Source organism: Cydia splendana, chromosome 8 (genome assembly GCF_910591565.1).
Source record: "Cydia splendana chromosome 8, ilCydSple1.2, whole genome shotgun sequence".
In the NCBI taxonomy this organism is placed as follows: Eukaryota; Metazoa; Arthropoda; class Insecta; order Lepidoptera; family Tortricidae; genus Cydia; species Cydia splendana.
The window spans coordinates 21,503,339-21,516,420 of NC_085967.1; the positions used below are offsets into that span (position 1 = coordinate 21,503,339).

The 13,082-nt window shown below is 36.4% G+C and overlaps 1 protein-coding gene and 1 long non-coding RNA gene across 2 annotated transcripts in view; both read right to left on the reverse strand.

Moving 5' to 3' along the window:
* The window catches only part of LOC134793036 (uncharacterized), an 814,647-nt gene that overhangs the window by 136,257 nt on the left and 665,308 nt on the right, over nt 1-13,082 (reverse strand). The gene's annotated exons all lie outside the window — the stretch shown is intronic.
* Nucleotides 1-13,082, reverse strand: part of LOC134793021 (somatostatin receptor type 2-like) — a 183,372-nt gene that overhangs the window by 5,546 nt on the left and 164,744 nt on the right. Inside the window, exon 3 of the mRNA XM_063764546.1 lies at nt 12,113-12,151. The gene's annotated coding sequence lies outside the window, so the exon portion shown is untranslated. The remainder of the gene's footprint in view (nt 1-12,112; nt 12,152-13,082) is intronic.

A 13,082-nucleotide genomic window follows, 5' to 3' on the forward strand; every position in this document is an offset into this window, starting at 1 on the left:
TCCAACAATCTTCCAAAATCATCTTTGTATGAAAACCCCTCTCACCCCAAATACGAGGCACTACGGGGTGAGGTGGGTTTTCCTCTTTATCGTCAAAGTTATGAAATGGAACTACCCAAAATAAAATAAAAACTAAATACAAACGTCCGGAACACTTATTATATACACCATTCAGTTTTCATATGTTATCGAGGTTTGAATTTCAGTTTTGACCCTACTCACCCCATTTTACGGAATGTCATTTTAGAAAAATAACACTTTAAATTCAAGCACTGCCAGCCAGATAAAATAAATATACTAGCTAATAATAAGTCTAATGGATGGAGCATTTAAATACCCTTCTTATATGTCTAGGTCAATTGTGAAAGGCTTACGTCAAAAGCTTTATTCTTCAAAGAAGGTCTCGGGTACCTATATTATTAAGTCTAATAGTTCTTCTAGGAACAGTGAGGATGCTACGCTATTTTCATTTTTAATTAAAACCAAATAAAGACGGTGTTTCTCTGAAATGAAATTAGTTCCTTCAGTAAAGTTTAGTAAAAATATCTAGAAAATATAAAATATAATAGTTAACGCTTAGATCGACTAGTCAAAACTGTTGTTTTCAGCTCTACTCTAGGTATCTTTTAGGAAAAAAAAAAAAAAAATTAAAACATAAGCATTAGATTCCTGGCAAGGTCAATTATTTCTGTGTTCATCACAGATATAGTTCCTAAGTTACGGATATTTTCTATAATATAATCTATTTAGTGTAATAAGTACCATCGTCCACACTGTTAACTACAAAAACACAAAAGGAATAAGGTCAACCGATGTACAGTTCGGAGTGTTGCTGTTTGTACATAGGTACATATTTACCTACGTATGTGTCATATTTATCGTTGTCTGTACAGTCAGCAGCAGAAGTTGCTAAGCGGGTCAGGAGGTCAAAATGATCTTGACGCGAATTTATTGATAAGAGAATAAGAGCGTGTCAAGGTAATTTTGAACACCTCGGCCGCTTAGCAACTGTTTCTGCTGACTGTACCCACAACACAAGCCTTGTTGAGCTTACGATTCACGCTAGACCGGGCCGGGGCCGGGCAGGAGCTTCCGGCGCTTCGTTTTATATGGAAAGCACCACGTGATCACCGCGATCAGCCGTCATAGAAAATGACATGTCGGACGCCTCGACCCGGGCTCGGTCCGGTCTAGCGTGTCATCCTTTAGCCTGTAGGTAAAAACGGAAGTTTAATGTTCACTTATTTACTTATTCTGTCACCACTAGAAACTCAAATAAGCAACATCGTCTTTCAAAGTCCATTGGAAAGAAGGCCGGTCTACTGCAGTTTCCGCTGCGACTTGGCAGAGCACTTCCGCGCCCCCGGCTATTAAATGTATCCGCCCTTTTAAGCCAGAGAAAATATAACTTTCCGTCATAATGATTTTGAACTTTATTTCGAAGTGACATAGTTCAATTTTGCGTGATACCCTTTTGTCTTCTAAAGGGTTAATGCATGTAGTGCAGTGACTTAAAGTAAGTAGAGGCATAGAGAAATAAATAAGCATAGACTGCTCACTGGATATCAGTTTTCTTAACATAACGCTTATTATTTTCGTAGTCGACATCTACCGTCAACTAGCGGATTTATCAGTAGCAAAAAGAATAGATAGTATAGAGGGGTCCTGTCATTGTAAATTTTGTAGTCACTGTAAATTTACTGCCATCTATCGACACACGACTAAAACTCAAAATGAAAACGTATAAAGTTATCAAAAAATGTATATATATGGATAAATGATTTTATTAATTTATATCATTTTGATCCATGTTCATTCACTGATATCTATGTGTTAAAATTGTTAAATATGAAACGGTGTCGTCACGCCATCTAGCCGAGGATAGGCTAAAGGTGTGTGCGGCATCTATTCGAGAATGACTTTTACTTGAATTCCGAGGCACGTTTTTTCCTTAGACTTTATTCGTCTTATACGAAGTTACATATGTCTTTGCTTAAAGTAAGTAGAGTCATAGAGAAATAAATAAGCATACAGTGCTCACTGGATATCAGTTTTCTTAACATAACGCTTATTATTTTCGTAGTCGACATCTAGCGTCAACTAGCGGATTTATCAGTAGGTACTGCTACTTATTGACAATAGATATCGCGACGAACGAAAAGTCTAATGCTCAACAATTTTCAGCTAACCCGAACTCTATACAACTCCTTCTGCTTGTAATATTAGTTGTAAATCGTTGATCAATACACTTTTCGTCAGTCGCGACACTCGTGACATCTAGTGTCAAGTAGCAGTACCTACTGATAAATCCGCTACATGACTAGGGTTGCCAACTTTTTTTTGGTGGAATATAGTATTTTCCAGAATAAGGCATCAAAAATATAGTACATTTCAAAAAAATATAGTACTTTTAGATAAAATACTAAACATGAGTGTAATATACGTTTAATCGGAAATATAGTATTTTAGCGTACTATATATTTTTCCAAAAGTATAGTACAGAGAGCCAAAATATAGTACAATACTATATAATATAGTACGGTTGGCAACCCTATACATGACGCTAGATGTCGGCTACGAAAATAATAAGCATTTTGGTAACAAAACTGATGTATGGAGTGAGCATTCTATGCTTACAGTAAGTAGAGGGTAAAGGTATCAGCGGATTATGTGCTTTTATTTGTTTTAGCATATTATTATACAAAATGGTATTTATTGAATCCAAAAAAACACAATTGAATGAATGTGTGAATGTGAAAATTTAAAAGATTTTACAAAGTATTTGCGGAACCCAAATATTTGCATGTACTTAATAATAACCAGTTTTGATATAACGTGAGGAGTATTTAATCGTAATTAATCACTTTGATAAAAAGAGGGGGGCGTAAGGGATAGTCTGCCCTGTTAAATATTGCTTGGTTAATTAAATGACTGAAATGGCACGCAAACTGACTCAATTAATTAAGAAATATTATCAAGTAGGGTATATCGTCAATAACTGGCCACTGATTAATAAGTAACTGGCAACCTTATACTACTGACCTTTACAAAAAAAAAATTCACCTATAAACAGAATTCGCGAAGCGTCTGGTTGATGTAACTGACCGGAGAGCTGGCGGCTACCTCGCACAACGTATCAGCATTGCGATACTTACAGCGAGGAAATGCCGCCAGCATCCTTGGTACAATGCCTCAGGGGCCTATTTTAGATTTAAGCTAGTTATTAATTTCGTTTATTAGTACCACTGTATATATCTTGTATGTACATAAATGTTTTTTTTTAATAAATAAATAAACAGAATTCATTTTAGTATAAGGTTTCAATAACTGGCCACCATTCAATAGTTATTTTACATATTGCCGTCTCGTTTAGTGATTTGAGTTTGAATTAATACGTAGTACCTACGAAGAGTAAAGTTTACTTTTACTCATTATTAACCTAGACAACAATGACGTACAATGCTTCTATTTTAAAACAGGGCGTGCGTAACAATAGCATTGTTTACAATGTGTCTATTGTTAAAACCCGGCAGATACATACTGTAGTACTTACATAGACAACGCAACGGTCGTTCTTCAAACCTACCTTCGTACCTATACCTATTTTAACATTTTTAACTGATTAATTCACACAGACAGACGATTCCACACAGGGCCATCCCGTTCTGTCACCAAAATAGTGTTGATATATGTGAGCTATAGGGATAGCTATGAACTTAAGCTTCTAAAGTATTGATCGTAGAGTACCTAAAAATAAACATAACTAATAAATTTGTAGGAAATTGTATGTTAAAACCTTAGAGGATATAACCAACGGAGACGCCATGTCTACAATTTTCGGTACAAAATAGTCTGCCGTTTTTTGCGGGGGAGGGGCACATCAAATGTATAGGTACGTCATGTCAGATAAACGTCAGTCCATACAATATAGTTGACATGTGGTTGACCATTGGCCGCCTATTTTCGACAGAGGGGAACGCCTGTTAAATAGCGGCTCCATTGTTAATTACTCCGAGGTTAAAACTTTTCTCCGAAGTAATTATAATGCTATTCGTACAGATCTTTAAGATATGAGCAAAAATCTGAAAAAAGGTACTTTCGATCCCGCCCTACACCCTCAGCACACTCACTACCCTCGAGGACTTTTAGTATGTTTTAGTATTTATCTGGACACCACAAGGTATAACTGTACTAATTTTCAAAAGTACAGGGATTATTTTCGCTGATTGCCCATATTCGGCTTTTATTAATTTGGCGTGGCTATTACTAATAGCCTATTAGATATTATTGACGGAGTGAAGTGCGCTGTCAATGACTTGAATTTTTTTATCAAATATTCTAGGTATTGCGGCGCTACGTAGAATATTGTTTTTTGTACCTTTTTTTTGACGGACACTTTTTCATACACACAGAGATTTCTCCGTACCTCTACTCTCCATAAGTTTTCGACACTATTTTTAATGTCTGGCCACGAACCATCTCAAACGTCAAACTATGGTGGATGACTGAGCAGAAAACCATAGGACGGAATATCCTTGCAAGGAAATGGCGTTGGATCGGACACGTGCTCCGTAGACCGGACGACCATCTGGCCAAGCAGGGTCTCCGCTGGCATTCGGCTGGCAGTAGATGGTTGGGGAGGCCTTGTACTACATGTAGGCGATCAGTTGAAAAAGAGGCTGGCTCAACTGGACTCTGCTAGAAAGAGCTGGAAGTAGCCGCTCACGATCGCGACAAATGAAGAATTTTTCTGCGACCCCTATGTCCCTCTTCTTCTTCCTCGCGTTGTCCCGGCATTTTGCCACGGCTCAAGGGAGCCTGGGGTCCGCGTGGCAACTAATCCCAGGAATTGGCGTAGGCACTCGGCCATCTGACCTTCCAACCCAGAGGGTAAACTAGGCCTTATTGGGATTAGTCCGGTTTCCTCACGATGTTTTCCTTCACCGAAAAGCGACTGCTAAATATCAAATGATATTTCGTACATAAGTTCTGAAAAACTCATTGGTACGAGCCGGGGTTTGAACCCGCGACCTCCGGATAGCAAGTCGCACGCTCTTACCGCTAGGCCACCAGCGCTTTTTGAGCCCTATGTCCCTAATAAGGGATAATAGGAATGCATCATCATTACTAGAGGGCGGAGTATCGGTGGCAAATTTCACACAAAAGGTATGGAGTCGCCTAAGTATTCTTATGATTAAATAAATAACGAATAAATGATTAATTTTGCATAATAATTTTTAGGAACTTATAGAAATTATCTTACGAGCATACAAATATAATGTAATATGTTGTTAATATCTATAATACATAATAATATGTTTTCTTATCAAAACATTATCATTAGGTACTAAATACTAGACTAAGAAGTTATACCTGCCAAACGATATATTATTTTCAAGACCTGTTTGAACTTCATATTGAACAAAAAAACATTTACGACATAACATTTAGGTGTTCGTGAAATCGATTTATGAAAATAAATGTTAAGTACTTACTTCCAATTTACGAGTAGGTACCATACTAAGTACATTAGGTAAATGAATAATTTTATTATTCAACCCTAAAATAATAATTTTATAAAAACGACTCCATACCTTTTGTGTGAAATTTGCCACCGATACTCCGCCCTCTAATCATTACACATCGGTAACTCGTGGCATTTAGGTAGCACTTAAAAGATTAGTGATGAGCACACATCGGTAACTCGTGGCATTTAGGTAGCAGGCACAGACTAGTGATGTGACAATGTTCTTCCTATACGAGTCGAGAAAAAGAAACCACTAAAAAAAGGAAATTAATTAAACTAATCTTTTAAGTGCTACCTAAATGCCACGAGTTACCGATGTGTAATCATCATCATTTTTTAAGTAGCTCCATATGCATTCATTACACTATCTGTGGAAGCGCGCCATCTGCCATGTTTGTTTACGCGCGTTAATGGTGTTTTTAACGAGTTTAAAACAGTAATGTTTCATCGCTCGTCTCGGGTACACACAGTTTACTGTACGGTACCACTACCATGAGTTCACTGCGGCCGGTTGTCGCTAGCGACTTCGTATATTTACTCGCAGTCAACAAACAACCATTATAATTTCAGTGAAATATCTGCACTATATCGGTGATTTTAGCAAATTTAATTGCGTGTAATGGGGGTCGGTAAACATACAAATTGCAACTGGTTTTACATTTTTGATACATGTAAAATTTGATTGACTTATTGCAACTCGCTCATCTTAGGTACATCGGTTTACGCGGTTTTACGCGCGAGTTTACGCGGCCGCTAGCATACTGTCTCAAAAACTCATGATAAGGGTACTGTTGTCTGTGAGGCTATTTTGTACCTAATGTGTTCGTATTAAAAATGACAGCTGACGGTAAACAGAGGCCTTTTTTCACTGCTGTTTTCATCAATGTTGCCATGGTTGAAATAAAAAAATTGGCAGTGGTTTTGCATACCAGATAACACAGATATGCCAAAACAAACCTAACACCTACGATGTTTTCATAGATGGCCATTGTCGACCGAGAGTTAGCGAAGGCCTCCGTTTCAGCTTGGGCAAAATGCTTTCGTATGTTCTCTGCATTTCTTAAACAAATCTTGTGAAATTTTGTAATTTCTCTCAGACTTCTCCGCACAAGTATTAGTGCGAGCGAGACGCCTGCGCGAATAACAGTTAATTGATGTGATTCCATTATCATTCTAATATCGATTTGATGTGAGTGCACGTTAGAATTGGCCTGTATGTCATTATTATGTGGAATAGAGCGTCCGATTGGCGTGAAGTACTATATTTCCCTTAAGGATACCTGCTCCTACTCAGATTAGATTGAGTTAGGTATTTGATTGGGGATAAGGGTTTCGGATATATAAGTATTGGGAAATAAAGATGTATACCTACCTAACGTCATTGGAGATGAGATAATTACCTATCACTACACCTTATATTCCTTATAAAACAGAGTCCCTCGCCATGTCTGTTTGTGTGTATGTATGTTCGCGATAAACTCGAAAACTACTGAATGGAAATTCATGCGGTTTTCACCTATACCGGCTACAAAAATGAATCGTAGTTATGACTTATTTTCTGCATATTTTACTGTTGACTAAACCAATCTAAAATATAAGTACATACTAACAAATAAACACCAACTAAGCATACTCTAAAAACTTTTATGAATAAATCAGATAGGTACCTCGAGATATAAAAACAAACTATGCAAATCCTCAGTCATACTTCAAGTAAAATAATCAATCAGAATCTCACCCAATATCGCAAAAAAATTCAATAAAAGAGGTTCCATAATTGAGATTGTTTCAGAGACATCTAAAAGGCCGTAAAGGGTCTGCTTCTATCAGATTCCTTTTTGTAAATACTTTCAAGTCCAACAAAAATTTTAAGTGATCTCAAAAGTGATCTCAAATTTTAAGTGATCTCTTCTGCTAAAACTGATATTTCAAAGGTGTAAATTAAATTCAGTTAGGGCAAATACGGGCAGAACATCTAGGCCTTTTTGTTTTATTATTGCTAGACAAAAAGATTTTTGTTAAGAATTTTAGCAATGACATTTTCGTTTGGAATGAATGAATGTAATAAAATAAATGAAATATCTTTATTCCTGACAACTAGGCACAAAGATTATTACCTTAAAACTAGCGTATATATTTAAAAATATATCTTGAAAATTATCGCCAGAACTTGACATTGACACCCTTCGGCCAAAACTCCTACTTGGTCTCCTCATAGCATCAAATAGACAGTGCTGCCAAAGTGACCAAATATATCATAAGTATCGTAACACATCTTTGTTACAATACAAATATAATGGATGCGTTCCGAATTCCGATATATTTTGTCACGGGCTGCATGATTTTCATTTTACTGTAGATTTCTTTTCCTTCGATTTGGATAAAATGGCTGGTTTGAAGAGCTCCGCTTGCCCCGGATAAAATGTACCTATGTAGCTTTCCGATTACGAAAATACCATACCTTTCGTTACAAGTTTCATACAAGGTTCACGATTACGCGAAAACAACCGAAAGGGATAATATTAAAATAAGCTGTTATTTTCTTCTTGTTACCTAGGAGATACGTACCTTAAAGCTTATTTTTAGACAAGCGAAATAAAACACTACATTGTGATGGAGATTCCATTTATATCCAGATAATTAAATATTGCCCGCTTTCTGAGAATATATTTTCATTCAAACTTAATTAATTTCGTAGTCTACTCAGATATTGAGCTAAAATGTAATTACTCATACAAATCTCTCCTCATTGTGATGCCTGTCAAAAGTTTCGCAAGGAAGGTATTTGGCTACCTAGTCCCTACTATAGGTACTTTCCCTTGTGATGGTTTATTATGGTTACCTGTATTATATAAATGGTGTTATTCATAAACGCGTTACTGACCTGAATTAACTATGAATCGTATGTCTTTATCTGTCATTTTGAGTTATGTATTTGTAAGAATGGGATAAAACATAACGCATTCACTGCCAGTCACCCGCTAGGCGGGCGCTCAATCCGTACGTATAGTCACTTTTCGCTACATATGCATTTTCCCATGTTACCGGTACGCTCGTAGGGCGTAGCACGCGCTGGCACTGAATGTGATAATTTAACTAAATCTGTAGGGCTAATATGGTCGGCTCTTTATCATTTGTCACCATGCCTGGTACGTTATAACAAATATGTAAGTGCGAAAGTGACGCCTGGCGTGTCAGGTGATAAAAATGCGACCATGATACCGCTACAGGCCCGTAATGTTTTATGAATAAGGGTAACATTCCATTTCTGACCGCAGCTGCACTACTAGTACGAACGCGTCGGTGTTATTGTCAATTTCCATAGTAAAATGAATGGTAGTGCTGCTGTCGTTGGAAATGAACTGTCACCTTTGGGGGTAAGACGCGTAGGTGCTCTTTTATTCTAGCTAGGTGTGCGCTAATTCGTTCTCAAGGACCGTTCCGGTTTCCAATCAAACACAGTTTAATCTGTTCAAAACGTGCCTACGGTATCACCTCTGATATTTGAGAGTAAATACGCAATTCCTATTTTCGGTTTTCCTGTTTTGTATTTGGGCGTAGGTAGTAGTTAGGTATTTGTCCGAATGACACGTTTCTCTAATGGTCTCTGTGGGGTCCTATAAAGTAGATCGGGGGGGCGTAGGTAAATAAATAATAGATTATTTCCTACAAAATGCTCATACAATATAAAAACGTTTATAGACAGTTAAACATGTAAAATGCAATAATAGTACTAGTAAAAGACATTCTCAACGAGTGGCGATAAACTACATAATTATAATATGACCGAAATTTGGTTTTATTTTATTAGGTACCTATCATTATGTACCTACCTATACAAGGTGACCAAAAAATATGTGCATTCCCGTTAGCAGGGAAGTTTTGGGATTATACCTAAAAAGTTGTTCAGTAGGTATAATACTAAAGCTTTCCATTTTAAATGAGTCAATTTTAATTAGTACTTTAAGAAAATATAGTTAAGATAACAAGGTACAAAGAGCTATGAAACCTATGGAAAATGCCAAAAGAAAGTTAAGAACGAAGACATTTTTTAATTGTTTAAATTTTGCGATAATTCACCAAACAAAGGGATCCGCTCATCAAGATTACTGTGGGGCTATATCGACTTGTGTAAGATTGCCCTATAATATTCATTTATATTATTCTCATCCCTCAAACGACACTAGATCATTTAATAGGTACAAAACAAACCCTCGTTTGAACCCGTGTCACATTAATTATGCAGTAGCATGATTCAATCAGCCAATCACCGTCAAGTTGACATTTTGGGAACGTGTCGATTGTGTTCATCAAAAAACCATTAACCCCAGGCTTGTTATGGATGGTTTTATGTACGTGATAAAATAACCGGATAAAAAGTGACGGACACCGTTTTATCACGCTGTCACGTAGACAAGAGCGACCATCATATCCGAACCGAATGTGATAATGATAAACAACGCACGAAACAGATGAATACACATCGGTAACTCGTGGCATTTAGGTAGCACTTAAAAGATTAGTTTAATTAATTCCTTTTTTAGTGGTTTCTTTTTCTCGACTCGTATAAGAAGAACATTGTCACATCACTAGTCTGTTAGAAATTAGAAACTGTCAAGAGCCACGAGTTACCGATGTGTGCTCATCACTAATCTTTTAAGTGCTACCTAAATGCCACGAGTTACCGATGTGTACAGATGAACTTATTTTTAAGAAAAATGTAGGTAGTACACCGCTTGCGATGTAAGTGGCGCTAGACACTTTACAAATAAAGAAATTAAAGAATTAGCAATAAGTGCATTTACGACAGAAGCTGAGAAATAAAGGATTACCTATTATCTTGTGCTTTATTTCGTGCACGGTTTGAAATAATTTATTTTAAGTACAGGAAACATCCCTATACTGGCTGCCCAGGAAAATTTTGTTGCGACGGAATTGACACATTGGCACGTAGTCAACCCGTCTACGTTTCTACGTCAACGTGTCAATGTCATTCCGTCACAACTAAATTTTCCTTCTACAACCCGTAAGCCTTCGAGTCTGATCGTCAACGCACTAAAAGCAAGATTTGTGTAAAGCAGCACTTACCCAGTTTGATGATAACATAAAACTGAATTGTGAAAATATGAAAGAGAATGCCTAAATCAAGAGCGCATAAAAACGTAATTTGTGTTTATGCGCGCGAACTCGCATGCGATTTTAGTTACATTGCGGACTATTTGGTTACATCCAATTCAGCCGACCAATCAAATACCACACGCATGCGAGTTCTCGCACCATGTAAATAGGCCTTTATTTGTAAATGCAATTGTAATTAATTACTGTAAATATTCTATTATCTCATTATAAATACTCATCTCTATCTCAGCGTATCATTTAATATAGAAATAGTGCTCTAGGCAAGGGCACAAAAAATTAACTTTTGCCTCCTCTTAAAAGATTTTAAAACAGAAACAGCTCCTGGTTGTATATATTTAGGTAGGTATTTAGCGTCTACACGAACAACGAACCTAGACTGTATTTATCCCAACCAGACGATCTTATCACCTAACATCCTAGATATACAGACAGATAACAAGACAAAGGCTAAGTACGTGCTTAAAAAGGATAATGTATTAAAATATGCATACAAATTTGAATTTTATTTCAGCCTCAATAGTTAGAGCAAAATTGCTTTTTATCCCTCGTGCCAATATTGATACCCGAGCAAGAGAAATATATTGAAATATAACCGGCCAAGTGTGAGTCGGACTCGCGTACTAAGGGTTCCGCACCATTACGCAAAAAATGGCAAAAAAAATCACGTTTGTTGAATGGGAGCCCCACTGAAATAATTATTTTATTCTGTTTTTATTATTTGTTGTTATAGCTGTCTAGCTATCACGGTTCATGAGATACAGCCTGGTGATAGACAGATTGACGGACAGTGGGCAGTCTTAGTAATAGGGTCCCGTTAGGGTACCCTTTGGGTACGGAGCCATATAACTACAAGAAAAGCAAATTGTTCACAAAATGGGTTTCAAGTCATACGGAGTACCTAAAAAAACTTTGCTGCCACGTATAAAACAACGTTTTACTATACCAATGCGAAGAAATTACTAGCTGTAAACCGGTACAAATGTGATCCAAACCGGTGATCATAGAGCTGGCAGCTTCTTCGCTCAACGCATTATTAGTACTGCTATACAGCGGAGAAATGCTGCCAGCGCCTACGGCACCATGCCTCGAGGGGTTAAATTATATTATTTTATTTATTTTAAGCTTTTCTTAATTTATTTTTAAATTATATTTTAATTTTATTTTTTTATAACAAATAAATTATTTGTTTATTTATAATGTAAATATCGAAAATTAATTTTGTATATTAAATAAATTAATAGTCCATCCAAAATGATATTTTAATATCATTCAAAATCATCACTTAAAAGTCTACCCTTCGAGCCAACGTCAGGAACCAAATAAAAATCGTAATAAAGTAATCTTGCACTCTAGAGGGTGAATTGCAACTTTGCACATTAATTTCAAAGGATAAAGAGAGTCGTTAGTACAGGGTTGTGTAAAAATATATAATTAAAAACCAATTACCTCTGGAGCTGGCATCTCGTGTTCACGGTTCACGTGCAACTGGAACAAACAAACGAACAACTTTTAAAACACCCTTCTGTGGAAAAGCAGTAGAAAATATTTCTTGTTTAGACTCAAATAATCTTGTACAGTTTTATTTATGTAACAAATATTAAAAAGTAATATAAGTAATTATACAGTAATTTACAAACTTAAAAACGCAATCTAAAAATTAGGGATACTAGTTATTGATATACGAGGGTCGATAGGTACCCGGGTAAATGTGCCTAGCATGCTGCTGGCGTTGCCTCCTTGAATGCGGCCAGCGAAGGGTTATTCCCACTAGTTACCACCAAGTTGTTACCAGTGGTAACTACTGGGAATTTTTTTCCCACCTTTTACCACTGGTAACTACTGGGAATAAAAATTTTGTTAGAGTTAAATACGAATAAAAACACTATAAATAGTGTAGTATAAATATATAGAGTAATTTAATAAATAATTATAAGTCGATTAGTGTTTTAGTAAACTCCCTTAAAAGTGACCAAAAATATTGAAACAGTTTAACCGGTACTAGTACAAAAACTATGATATATGTACCTACTTAAGGATAAATTTAATAATCCATTTAGATGATTTATCAAGTGATTTTATTAGGTAATTCAAAATAACTCTATTTATACTATTCATACCTAATGTTTTTATTAGTATTTAACACTAACAAAGTTTTGGTGGTAACTACTGGGAATAAAAATTCCCAGTAGTTACCACTAACCCGAGTTGGTGTTAACTACTGGGAATTTTTATTCCCAATAGTTACCAGTGGTAAAAGGTGGGAAAAAAATTCCCAGTAGTTACCACTGGGAAAAACTTGGTGGTAACTAGTGGGAATAACCCCCAGCGAAATATGCTGAGCTAAATATGTGCCGGACCTGGGGTCGCCGCTTTTTTGTCGATGGCGTTGACCTAACGTTCTTATACATTTTTAGGG